The 12,236-nt window shown below is 42.9% G+C and overlaps 1 protein-coding gene across 8 annotated transcripts in view; it reads right to left on the bottom strand.

The window, feature by feature from the left end:
- Positions 1-12,236, bottom strand: part of FAM81A (family with sequence similarity 81 member A) — a 111,672-nt gene that overhangs the window by 77,263 nt on the left and 22,173 nt on the right. For 5 of the 8 annotated variants that reach the window (XM_054701914.1, XM_054701936.1, XM_054701943.1 and 2 more), the window contains one exon: positions 7,518-7,607. The exons of 2 other annotated variants lie outside the window; for them this stretch is intronic. The gene's annotated coding sequence lies outside the window, so the exon portion shown is untranslated. Of the gene's footprint in view, positions 1-2,949; positions 3,065-7,517; positions 7,608-12,236 lie in introns of all 8 variants that reach the window. One more of the 8 variants, XM_054701912.1, reaches the window with a different exon arrangement.

Genomic DNA, 12,236 nt, shown 5'->3' with positions numbered 1-12,236 from the left:
CACCCCCAGGGAGGCCCTCTTGGGATATATTTTTAATTAATTTTTTTTTTTTTTGCCATAACGTTGGTTGCAACACTGTACGTGATTTAGGGGTATAGGTTCATACCTCTTCAAAAGTATGTTACCACACCACACCCACCACCAAAGCCCCAGTAATCCTCCAGCATAGTCCATTAAGCCTCTCTCTCCCTTGCTCCTCACCCACACTCCCCCATCTGGTAGCCTCAATTCAGCAATCAAGTATCTAGGGTTTGTTTTGGTTTAGTTTTGTCTGTTCTTTTGCCTTGTTTCTTTATATTCCACAAATGAGTGAAATCATCTGGTCTGTGTCTTTCTCCTTCTGACTTATTTCACTTGGCATGATTCCCTCTAGTTTCATTCATGTGGTCACAAGTGGTAATATTTCATCTTTTTTACAGTCAGTCATATTCCATTGTATACATTAATAGGATTCCATTAGAAGTAGCCCGTTGTGTATATACCACATCTTTTAAAAAAAAAAAAAAAGTTTTTTTTTTTAAGATTTTATTTAGTTTTTTTTGTGTAGTGGAACTGGGGTACAGGCCAGAGGTGTGGGGGGTGAGAGGATTCACCAGAGACAGAGCAGGGAGCAGAACAGGCAGATCTACTGAATACACTGCTGAGGGGAGCAGTGGGTGCAACAGGAGAAGTCTGCTGTGCCATGTGGGTTAGCTCCCTGGCTGGGGCTTGAACTCGTGCTGCAGTGGCTGCCAATAGCTTGATAGCTTGATAGTTCTGAGACTTTGACCTCTGCACCACCAGGGAGGCCCTATACCACATCTTCTGGATCCACTCATCTGTTGCTGGGCACTTAGATTATTTCTATAGCTTGACTACTGTCAATAGTACTGCAGTAAACACAGAAGTGAAGGTTTTCCTTTCAAATTGGTGTTTTGTGTTCTTTATATATCACGTATTCTTGATCCACTCATCTGTTGTTGGGCACTTAGGTTGTTTCCATAGCTTGGCTATTGTAAATAGCGCTGCAATGTAATAGGAATGCATATATTCCTTCAAATTAGTGTTTTTGTATTAGTCATACAAATATCTAGGAATGAAATTGCTGGGTCATATTGTGATTATTTTTAATATTGTGAGAAACCTCCATACAATTTTCCATAGGGGGTGGGCCAATGTACATTCCCATCAATAGTAAATGAGGGGTCTTTTTTCTCCATATACTTAACAACTCTTGCCATTTCTGGTCTTTTTTGCGATGGGCCATATTCATAAGTGTGAGGTGGTATCTCAATGTGGTTTTGATTTGCATTTCCCTGGGAATAATAATGATGAGCATTTCTTTCATGTACCTGTTAGTCATCTGTAAGTCTTCTTTGAAGAAGTGTGTTTAGCCCTTGTGCCCGTTTTTCAGATTTGGGTTATTTTGTTGTCACTGAATTATATGAATTCTATGTAGATCTGGATAAAAGTCCTTGTTTGATATATGATGTGCAAATATTTTCTCCCATTCTGTAGGCTGCTTTTTCAATTTAATGATAGTTTCTTTTACTGTGCAGTAGCTTTTTATTTTGATGTAGTGCTACCTGTTTATTTTTTTTCTCTTGCCATTGTAGTCAAATCCCCAAATATATCACTGATGCCAATGTCAGTGTTCTGCTTATCTTTACTTTCATGTACGCTGTAGTTTCAGGTCTTACATCCAAGACCTGAGTTAATTTGTGTGTATAGTGTTAGGTAATGGTCTAGTTTCATTCTAGTTTTACCAATACCATTTGTTGAAGAGACTTTCTTTTCTCCATTTTGTGCTCTTAGCTGCTTTGTCACAGATGAACTGTCCATATAAGTGTGGTTTATTTCTGTGGAGCCCGGATTTATTTATTTTTATATTTTTATATTCCCCATACAATTGCCGCCCCCTTATTTTGACCCCTTTCCCCGCCCCCCACTCCCCATAGAGTGTCTCTGGTACATAGTTGTTTGTTGATTTTGATATTTTCTTTCTTATAGTTATTCTTTTTCCTGGTCTCTTATTTAAGTTTTCTAGATTCCTGCTATGAGTGAGACCATCTGGTATTTTTCTTTTTCTTTCTGGCTTATTTCGCTGAGCATGATCCCTTCCAGCGCCATCCATGTTGCTGCAAATTGCATGTGTTTATCTTTTTTGAATGCTGAGTAATAGTCCATGGTGTATATGTACCACATCTTCTTGATCCAGTCATCTATTTTTGGGCATTTGGGTTGTTTCCAAAGCTTAGCTATTGTAAATAGTGCTGCTATAAACATAGGGGTGCAGGTGCTCTTTGGAATTGATGTTTCTGTGTCCTTTGGGTAAATACCTAGGAGTGGAATTGCTGGATCATATGGAAGCTCTATGTTTAGTAGGTCAAGAAATCTCCACACAGCTCTCCATAGTGGTTGGACCAGTTTGCACTCCCACCAACAGTGCAGGAGAGTTCCTTTTTCTTGTGGAGCCCAGATTTAAACTCATGCACATCTGGTTTCAAAGCCCCAACTCTCACCCCTGCGTTACCAGGTTTAAAAAAGGAATTAGGGGCTTCCCTGCTGGCGCAGCGGTTGAGCTCTGGGTTGCGAAGCTGCCCGCAGCCTCTGCAGCACCGGTTCGATCTCTGGCTGCTCCCCGGCCACCGGAGAAGGGTCCCACATGGCGCGCAGACCTCTCCTGCCGCCCGCTGCTCCCCTCAGCAGTGTACTTCGGTCCTTCTGCCTGCTCTGCTCCCCGCTCTGGCACTGGTGAATTCTCTCACCCTCCCGCGCTTCTAACTGTGCCCAGTGCTTGTATAAATCAATCAATCAATCAATCTTTAAAAAAATAAATAAATAAAAAATAAAAAAGGAATCAGAACAAAAAAAGTGATTAAGGTTTTCTTTCCATTCCTATTGTTAGCGTGAACAACATCGGGAGGAAAAATAGCTGAATAAGTGAACTGAAGTGAACTTTGTACCAACCTGAAGAAGCACTTCTGCAACTTGGGTTGAGCTACTTATCAGACCAAATTCTAACAACCTTTTTATGCTCTATTTTTACTCTCTCTTGGAGATCACAGAACTGACTTGTTGATCCCTGTAAGTTAAAGAGTTTTGATTTTTTTAATTTTTATAAATTTTATTTTTATATTCCCCATATAATTGCAACCCCCTTATTTTGACCCCAATCCCTCCAGTTAATGAATTTAATTACATGTAAAAACCAGTCTCTATAAATTACATCCAAGACATCTCCTTCATAAGTTAGATTTTCTGTTGCTACTGTTTGTTGCCTCATCTGCAGCTAGTCCATCAGCACAATCTTAGAACTACCTCACAGCTCTTGTAATGTCTTCAATGAACCACAAAGCTAATTCTCTGATGTTCATTTGGTTTCCTAAGAGAGAAAAAAAAGTGTTGGTTTGCTCAATGTAGCCCTTATCGAGTGAATTTTTGTGATGTTGCTATATTGATCATAGTGTAACTAATATTTAGAGCTTCAAGAGGCAACATTAAGAAAATTAAGTCAGGGGCCCCCCTAATGGTGCAGAGATGAAAGTCTCAGCACTATCAAGCTATCACCAGCATGAATTCTATCCATGGTCAGGGAACTGACCCACATGACATAGCAGACTTCTCCTGTCTTGCCCACTGCTCCCCTCACAGTGTATTTCAGTAGATCTGCCTGTTCTGCTTCCCACCCTGTCTTTGGGGAATCCTCTCACACACACCCCTCCGCACCTCTGGCCTACACCCCAGTTCTACTACACAAAAATAAATAAATAAAATCTTTAAAAAAGGAAAGAAAATCAAGCAATATGAAAGGGGAGATAACGGGCTGGGATGGCATTCAAGTCACTGACTCAGCATCTCCCATCTCTGGGAGGGACCAGCCCAGGATACCGGAGAGTACAGCCTGGTTATTCAGCGCTCATCCATCTGGCCCATCAGCAAGCTGAACTCATATTCTATCTATAGAGTCTCTTATTTTGATTCTCCTTTAAGTTACTTCCCAGGATTCTTTCCCAGTAACCAGGGAAGCTCCTCTAACTGTTTCACCTCACTCCCACCCACTTCCTTAGTGATTCTGGACACATCACGTACAGAAGTCTAGGAGGGATTTTTGCAAACCCAGCTTACCTGCAGAAGGAATCTTGAAAACAGTGCACCCCCATGTACATATCAAAGTTAACATCTAAAATTTTTTCACCATAAATTCAAATGCAAAAGTTATAATTTCTGGCTTAAAATTCAAAACTGAACTGTTCCAACACATTTTGGAATGTTTCCAACAAACTCTAAGCACCAGAGCTATTTGAAACTTACCCGACACTGGCTTGTTGTGCAGATTCAAGGACTTCACAGACACCTAGCGCCCCACACTTAATAAATACTATGTTTGCTGTGCATGTATGTGGGTGTGCGGAGAGAGAGAAAGGGAAAGGGGTGGCCAGACATTAGCAATAACTCTAAGGAGAGATGGTAGCAGATTCTCTGGATGCTCCACACTGTATCCCACAGCCCACATTTCAGTGGGTTTACAGCTTTGGGTCACAGTTTGTGGCCCCTGAAGATAGTATACCTCAAATGATACATCTCTCTGCTTTCTGGCCTGAGGATTTTAGCCACACCTTTATTTACACACAACCTGGAAACTGAGGCAGTTGACTCCCTCGGGTCAAGCCTCAACTAATGGGGAACAGGAAGCAGTCTCCTCACCTTCTGGTGAGACAACTATGAAGTTGGCTGTTGCCCCCAGATATTACCCAGCAGGTCTTAGCCATGGCGGAGACTGTCTTATGAAAGCATGGCCTTATTATTGTTTCCCTTTTCCTTTCTTTTTCAAAGGACATAGATTGCTTTTAATGTCTTTGAAAAGCAGCCCCAGGGCAGAGTTAGGCATTTTTTTCTGGCTATGTAGGCCAAAGACTGGTCTGTGAGCCTCCCAGAGATTCCGTATTTGCTAATGTACACCAGTTCTTGTATAAATAAATAAATCTTAAAAAAAAATCTTTGCTAATGAACATGTTTAGTAGTCAGAGGTGTAGAGGGAATTCCTCTGTTTCTCAAGGAGAGCTAAACCCCTCCTAACCCCTCCAGTATTCCTGTGGCTGCCATTTTAAAAATACCACCAATTTGATCACTTGTAACAGCACAAATTTATTATCTAACAGTTCTGTGGGTCAAAGGTTCAATTTAGGTCTCACTGGCCTAAAATTGAGGTATTGGCAGGGTTGAATTCCTTTTTGGAGACTCTAGAAAATGCTCCATTTCCTAGTCTTTCCCCATATTTGAAGGCTGACCACACTCTTTAGCTCTTAGGTGGCAGCCCCTTCCCTTATCTTCCAAACCAGCAAATAGGGAGTCAATAGCTTCTCACATGCCAAATCTCTGATCCTTTCTCTGTCTTCCTCTTCCACTTTTAAGGATTCCTATGATTAAACTGGCCTCATCTCAAGATCAGCTGATGAGCAACCTTAATTTAATCTGCCACCTTAATTCCCTTGTGCCATAGAAGGTGACACAATCACGAGTTCTGGGATCGGGCTGTGGACACCTTTGAGAGAGCTATTCTCCTCTTCTCAGGCCCTGCAGCTTGATCCCTTTCTCTAAGATGATGGGGACCCTGGCAGGAAGGTGGAAGAAGCACAGGGATTTTCAGGATCTTCCCTGAGGAAACTGAGATATCCATCTACCTACCAATGGCTCAAACAAGAACTCTTGCATGTGAACTGGAACAGCAGGCGATGGCTTACAACTGCACATTTAGGCTTAAGTGCGGAAACTTTTACTAGGTTCCCAGGTTGTCTCGGAAGATATGGAAATGAGGTACTCATTCTTAGTTTCACAAGGTGTGATAAATATAGTCTTTTAAAATGTCTCGGCTCAGTTTTGAGAGCCTGGCCAGAGGTCAGGCAGCTCCTCCTCTAGAGCACACCCTACCACCCTACCATCCTTCAGTTTCCTATATACCCACCCTACCCACCCCCAGGGACAGGCACCAGACAACCAGGGGCAGCCCCTAAGCCCCAGAGCATACTGAAATTATTCAAATCAGTCAACCCCAAACCTTCCTACCTCATGGCAACTGTTCCTCCCCACGGAAACCACACAGGTGCTTGCCCACAGCTGTCCTTCCTCTCTCTGGAGACTGACGCTGGTGCTTCCCCCTGGGTCCTGCCAGCACACGGTTTCTCCCCAGGGAGCTGTGTCACAAGACTCAAACCTTTTTTGGTGCCCTCTCTAGACCTTCTCAGGGCTTCACCTCACCTCATCCAAGGCATATGGTTAAAATACAGGGCAAGTGTGTTTAATTGGTTTTTCTCATCTAAGATCTTTGATTGAGTTTTCTTTCTGCAAAGGGCTCAGGGAAGACCTTTCTCAACAGGTTCAAGGCTAACTGTACTGCCCACAGCGGAAAGTACAGGAAGGCCTGCAGCAATTCCCTTGAGGGGAGCCTTCTCATTCCCTGACACAGGTGACTTCAGGTTTCCCCCTAATAGGGCTGCCTTCTTCCCATCAGGAGAGGTTCCTTAGACCTGCATTTTCTGCACTATTCACCCTTAGTCATATTAAGTAAGCCTGACCATGGCTTAGGAGATGAATGTCCTCTCCATCATGCTCTTACATGTTTCCCCTTGACACCATAACATGACATGGTATATACAGAGGTCAAAATCTCTCAACCACACATAGGATGGTTTCAGCAACAAATACTAATTTTGCCTGCATCAGTTATTGCACTAGGAGGGTGGCTGAATACACTGATTTTCTGATTCGTCGTAGTTACTTTCACCTTACTAACTGGCAGTCTCCCAGGAAGCAGTCTTCCTCTTCCCTAGCTGGGCTGTTGGCTATTATGAAATGCAATCTGATTTTTAAAGATTTATTTATTTATGCATATAAGAACTGGGGTGTAGGCCAGAGTTGTGGGGGATGAGAGGAGAACAGGCAGATCTACTGAAATACACTACTGAGGGAAGCAGTGAGAGAGACAGGAGAGGTCTCTGTGCCATGTGGGTCAGCTCCCTGACCAGGGATAGAACTCATGTTGCAATGGCTGGCGATAGCTTGATAGAGCTGAGACTTTAACTCCTGTGCCACCAGGGAAGCCCTGGGATTTTTTTTTTTAACCTGCTTTACAGGTGCCGTGACAGTAACATGATCTCAGCAAGAACAGTGAAGGGAAGGGAACCATCTTAACATCATTTCTTTGGAATTGTCTTTTGATTGGTCAGAAAACTAGCCTCCAGAGCAGAAACATGAATTCTGACTGGAAAGAAAACATGAAGAACCACAGGCTGCTTCCCCTTTCTCCAAAATTCCAAAATCTCCTTTCCCATCATAAATGCTACACCATCTGCCCCAAACTTCCAACCTTATCTATCTTATGTACCCTAATCCCCTTTCCACTCATGAGCCTTGACTCTGTCCTGCTTCATTCTCCACACTCAGGGAGGAGCCAAGAAGCTGGATCCCAGTATACATCAGGGCAACCAGCGCAAGTGTTGGAAACCTCCGCCCCTCTGAGCTCACTGTTACATTCTTACCTTCTCTCTACTTGGATAGTCTCTCCCTTCCCACTTGTCTCCAACCTGCTCCAGCAAGGGATGCCATGGATTATTGCCCCAGGTGTGGACCTAGGAGAGATACCAACACAGCATTTTATTCCTTTGGACAATAGGTTCAAGAGGAGGTACTGTGTCCCCTGACCCCTCTCCATGAGGGAGAGCAGCTTAGTGGCCAGCTGAAGCTATTTAACACAGAGGGCAGGTGGGCTGACGGAGAGACACATATAGTAGAAGGATAATTGCCTCTTGGCTTTGAGCTTGCACCAGGGACGTAGGGGTCTTGAGGAGAGACTGTAGAGATGCCTGGGAGAGAGCATTGTGGGGAGAATGACAATGGCTGCCTTGATTTGTGCTTTCATTTTACTACTTTTGTCCCAGATTTGCCTGGCCCCTTTCACCCTGGCTCCCTGCCAGAATGTGCCTTTGACTTGTAGCAAGCTTTCAGGCCTCCATGGCCTCACTTTGGGCCAACCCTGTTTGGCTGGACATTTACTCACAGGAAATGGGTAATTTTAGGGGTGTTTTATTGGAAAACTATTATCCTTTCTTCTCTCTCTCTCTCTGCACATTAATTCTGTTAAGTTCTTTCATGCGAAGAGTCTCCTTTGTCTTTGTGTGAACAGATGGCCAGGTCTCTGTAGAACACTCAAGTTTGGGAATTCTGGGGTACCCTGTGGTTGTGCATGGACAGTCTCTTCTGGAAGCTACGTATATATGCCTTTGTTGCTGTGGATAAAGATTCATCTCCTTCTAGTTCCCCAGTAGAGCGCCGCAATCCCTGCAAGTTCATATAACAAGACTCTTCTCCACACACCCCCACTTACTCCCCCGCCACTCCCACCATGTTTGTGCTGCCCCAATGACTCTTCCCAAAGCAAAGTCCAGCCTGTGCTCTGTCCACACTCCTCCCTGACCTGTGGGGCTGAGATTTGATCTCATTTATCAAGCAAAACCCTAGAATAAAATGACTATAAAACCAACATTATTTCACAAAACTGCCAGAAGCAAAATGAATTATCTAGTGTAAAATCTGCCCCCCAGAAAACCTGTTGTTTGAGCTAGTTTAAAAGCAACTATGTTCCACCTCACTTTTGAAATGGTTTCTTCATTTCAAACACAGGATGTGGGACTATTTCCCAGGTTAATTAGTTACCCATTTCACTTTGGGTTTTGGGTCATCAGGAAGTAAGTGGAGTTCTTTGTCCTTCAGTCACTGAGACTGTTTCTCACAGTCCCAGCTCAGATCCTCCTCCCTCCACTCATCCCCTGTCCTGGGGGGAGCTGGAGGAACAGAGACTAATGGACTGAGGATGGTTAAAAGCTGAGTGGATGACCTAGTTCCACTGCTAACTCTGAAACCTTAGACCAGAGGTTAACAGGTCTAGGCCTCGGATTTTTGAAAAAAAGGGTCAGTAATAATGGTACTAACCCTAATTTTTTGCACTAATAATATCTGTGCTATGATAACAGTATTTATACCATTTATGTGATACTATTTTCTGTATTATGATAATTTCTCTATTATAATAATGGTACTGATATTTTCTGTACTCATAATTTCTACATTATTTCAATAATTAATTTCTTTACTATAATACTGTTATGGCTACTATTTTAGCTTTCTTTTTTTTTAAGATTTATTTATTTATGCATGCAAGAACTGAGCGTACAGGCCAGAGGTACAGGGGGGCAAGAGAACTCACCAGAGACAGAGTGGGGAGCAGAACAGGCAGACTGACTGAATACACTGCTGAGGGGAACAGCGAGCAAGACAGCAGAGGTCTGCTGTGCCATGTGGGTAGCTCCCTGGCCGGGGATCAAACTTGTGTTGCAGTGGCTGCAGATAGCTTCACAGGTTGCATCTTAACCCCTTGTGCCACCAGGGAGGCCCTATTTTATCTCTTTCTTGTACTATTTTTGTGCTAATATTTTCTGTTATAATAATAGCATGGTACTACTATACCAATTTCTGTACTACAGTAATTAATAATTTCTGTACTATGAAAGTATTGGTACTATTTTCATTACATACTTTCTATGCTTTAATAATTCTGTACTAATAATACATATATGATTAAAAATCTGGTCAATTATGCCTTGATAGAATATATCTGTATAAAGCCTCTGCTACCAATAACTTGATAGTAACTCCGTAATTTCTATGCTAATAATAACAGTAATAGTTTTTATAAAATGAAGCTAAGAATGATCTTATAGAATCATTCTGAGTATAATATATGAAAAGAAATGTAAAACAAGCAGAATGTGACACACAGCTGTGCTTAACAAATGTTAGCTGTTACTGTCCTTGTTGTGGTTGGGCTTCTTGTCAGTCCCCACAGCCCCCCATCACAGCCAAAGAGCCCCTCCATCACCCATTCCTTGCACCTCACAAGCTTGTGAATGAAACTAAAAACTGGCCTTGGGCCTCCCTGACGGTGCAGGGGTTAAAGACACAGTGCTATCAAGCTATCACCAGCCACTGCAGCATGAGTTCAATCCCCAGCCCGGGAGTTGACCCACACGGTGCAGCAGACCTCTCCTGTCTGACCCGCTGCTCCCCTCAGCAGTGTACTTCAGTGGATCTGTCTGTTCTGCTCCCCACTCTGTCTCTGGAGAATCCTCTCACTCCCCGCACTTCTGGTCTACACCCCAGTTCTTGTATGCATAAATAAATAAATATTTTAAAAAATAAAGTAAAACAAAAACTGGTCAGTTTTCAGGTCAATTTTGCAAATAAAAGATGCCCAGAGGGGATCTGCCATAAAAAAAAAAAATCTTAAAAAAAAAAAAGAAAAAAAGAAAGGTAACTTTGGACTTGCCCCAGAAAACAAGCATCTTTAGAGAAATAGAGTCCAGAGGGTGGACACTATAGTGGTCCAGGGCTGAAGTAGAAAGGGAATGCAGCAAACCTTTTCTGGCCAGTGGGTGGTATTTGTGGGGGAAATGAAGGGTGAAGCCTTTCGCTATTGCTTCTTCACTTCCCCTTTCATGGAGGAGCTTCCATGCTGGAGTGAGCTGTCACACACTTCACATTACTTACTTTTTTTAAAAATTTTTTTAAAGCTTTATTTATTTATGCATAGAAGAACTGGGGTACAGGCCAGAGGTGTGGGGGTGGTGGTGAGAGGATTCACCAGAGACAGAGTAGGGAACAGAACAGGTGGATTGACTGAAATACACTGCTGTATTAAGCATATAAAAGCTGGTACAGGCCAGAGGTGCAGGAGGTGAGAGGATTCACCAGGGACAGAGTGGGGAGCAGAGAGGCAGATTGACTGAAATACACTGCTGAGGGGAGCAGCGGGCGAGACAGGAGAGGTCTGCTGCACCATGTGGGTTAGCTCCCTGGCTGGGGATTGAACTCGTGCTGCAGTGGCTATGGATAGCTTCATAGTGGGGAGACTTAACCCCTTGAGCCACCAGGGAGGTCCCCGCATTACTTTTTTTCAGTTACATTTGTAGGGCTTCATTCCCTTAACATGAATTAAAATCAACTATCCACATACTTTAAGTAGTACAGGAAAATCAACAACAACAAAAAAAAACAGAAAAATCAACAAAATTCCTCCACCTGATTTCCTACTTCTGGTCAGGCAGTGGCCTGTTCTGAGTCCTCAGAAGCCAGGAATAGCTAACACACACACTTTCCCTCCTGCACAGGAGGTGGTAGAATGCTTTCCTTCTGTTATCTCCCAAAGCATACCTCTGAACTAAATCTTGGGAGTTGAGATTAACAGTTTCATAAAACAAATGCAGGGTTTTTTTGTTTCCTTTTTTTTTTTTTTTTTTGTAAAATAAAAGCCAATGTGGGATAATTTCATTTATAGAGATAGAAAATAGATTAATGGTCGTGGGGGCTGAGGACGCCAGTGGGGATTAACTGCTACTAGGCATGAGGAAATTTTGGGGAGGTGGAAATCTAAAAGTGGATAGTGGTGATGACTGCACAACTCTCTAAGTTTACTAAAATCATTGAATTTCACACTTATAGTGGGTGAATTTTATGATATGTGCCTCAATAAAGCTGTTTTATTTTTAAGTTAATGTAGGAAATTGTTTTGAATTGGTATATCAAATTGCGTAGTAGTTAGTGTCTACATTATGGATCTGGGAACTGGAGAAAATTCCTCACATCCTTTAGCCTCAATCTCACTGTGTGTAAAGTGGAAGATGACAATTCTCTAAAGCAGAATGCCAAATAAAAGAGATACTTTGCACAAAGAACTTCGCTCTGCAGCTGGCACAAAGACATTGCTTCTTAAAGGATCATACTTTCTCCTAGAAGTAGGAATGTGGAGATGTCCTGTAAGGGAGGTGTGAGTGTTCATCATTTCTTCACTTAGGGAGGGAAATTCATTCTGGATTTTTTTTTTAAAAGATTTATTTATTTATGCATACAAGAACTGGGGTATAGGCCAGAGGTGGAGGGGCGGGGGTGGAGAGAGATTCTCCAGAGACAGAGTGGGGAACAGAACAGGCAGACTGACTGAAATACACTGCTGAGGGGAACAGTGGGAGAGACAGGAGAGGTCTGCTGCACCATGTGGGTCAGCTCCCTGGCCGGGGATCGAACTCGTGCTGCAGTGGCTGTTGATAGCTTCATAGTGGGGAGACTTAACCCCTTGCGCCACCAGGGAGGACCCCATTCTGGATTTTTTAATGGGACTGATCTGGAAAGAACATACTGTAGCATTG

The sequence above is a fragment of the Talpa occidentalis genome, unplaced genomic scaffold (genome assembly GCF_014898055.3).
Source record: "Talpa occidentalis isolate TD23 unplaced genomic scaffold, MPIMG_talOcc4v2.1 talOcc4.11, whole genome shotgun sequence".
Taxonomy (NCBI): Eukaryota; Metazoa; Chordata; class Mammalia; order Eulipotyphla; family Talpidae; genus Talpa; species Talpa occidentalis.
This window is presented reverse-complemented; position numbering and strand designations above follow the sequence as displayed.